The sequence below is a fragment of the Myotis davidii genome, unplaced genomic scaffold, assembly GCF_000327345.1.
Source record: "Myotis davidii unplaced genomic scaffold, ASM32734v1 scaffold803, whole genome shotgun sequence".
Lineage (NCBI taxonomy): Eukaryota > Metazoa > Chordata > Mammalia > Chiroptera > Vespertilionidae > Myotis > Myotis davidii.
Genome location: NW_006295567.1, coordinates 894,381 through 895,884, shown reverse-complemented (window position 1 = coordinate 895,884; position 1,504 = coordinate 894,381).

The following is a 1,504-nucleotide window of genomic DNA, read 5'->3' as shown; positions in this document are numbered from 1 at the left end:
GGGCATAGCAGAGGTACAGTCAATTAGCATCTTTGTCTTTTATTAGTGTAGATTTTTAATACTCACCCAAGGCAATTTTCCCATTGATTTTTAGAGAGAGGAAGGACAGAGAAACATATGGATGAGAGAGAAACACATGGATTGGTTACCTCCTACATGCGCCTGACCAGGGCCCAGGCCAGGCCCCGGAAAGAGCCTGCAACCGAGGTACATGCCCTTGACTGAATCAAACAGGGACCGGTCTGAAGGCCAATGCTCTATCCAGTGAGCCAAATCAGCTAAGACCCCTTATATTTCTTAACACCAGGGTTAAGAAATAGAACTTTGTCTGACACCCCCTTCTCTGTGTCCTCTCCCAATGACGGCCCTTCCCTCCACTCTCTGCAAGCAACTGCTATTTGAACTTTTACAGGAATAATTTCTTTGTGTTTTTTTCACCATAGTCACTGGGTAGGCCCATTTTTTTTCTAACTTGATACCTCTTAAGTCTCTTTAACCTACAAGTTCTCCTACCATCTCTTAGTTTTTCTTGTCATTTATCTGTTGAAGAATTGAAGCCATTTGACCAGTGGAGTTTCCCAGTCGGATTTTGCCCATGAAATGCTCACTGTACCACCCCTCGTCCCGCTGGTCTCTGAGTGTCCTGCCAACTGCCCGCTGGCTCCAGGGCGCGATCAGACTCAAGTTGAACCCCTTTGGCAAGACCCCGAGGCGGTGTCCTTCTGTCAGGGGTACAGAGAGTCTGTTTCTCTGGCCTTTGGTCACAGCCATGCTCTCAGCCACGTTGCTGCCCTCAGCCGCCCTGTGGATGGCTCTGCCCTCTGCCCCTCTCTGCCCCAAGGCAAGCCTGTTGGGGGCACCCAGGTTTCTCCTGCCTTGGGCCTGGCTCACACCGGAGAAGCCCCACAGGGGTCCCACCTGCGTCTCCCCAACTCCCAAGACCTGCGGTGGGATCGGGCCCTGCCTCTCCGATGAGCGTCACCTCTCTCCGCCTCTCCCTCCCGCCCAGTGCACCCGGCAGATGGAATTCTGCTTCATTTCCCAAAGGGGCCATGCTCCTCCTGACCTCTGGGCCTTTGCTCATGCTGTTCCCTCAACCAGAAACACTCCTCCCCTTACCTCCCTTCAGCACAGCTGATCCTCAGGTCCTAGCAAACCTGTCCCTTCCATACCACCCCCACCAGCCAGAGGGGACTGGGCGCCTGTATGTGCCCTTACTTCTCCAAGACTAACCTTGGGTGTAACTCAGTGCCAGTACATGATACTTGTCTGTTTTCTTACGTTTTCCCTTCTAGAGTCTGAGCTCCTTGAAGACAAGGACCCTGGCACAGGCCCTGGCACAGAACAGGTGCTCAATAAATATCAACTGAATGCATGTATGAACGAATGGGACTTCACAGGTCACAGGGAGGCAGCTCTGGGCTTAGTTTCAGACAATGAGAGCTCTTCTAAGATGACATGCACCGAGCTTCCCACCAGAGGCGGTATTCAAGTTGTTGTGTGG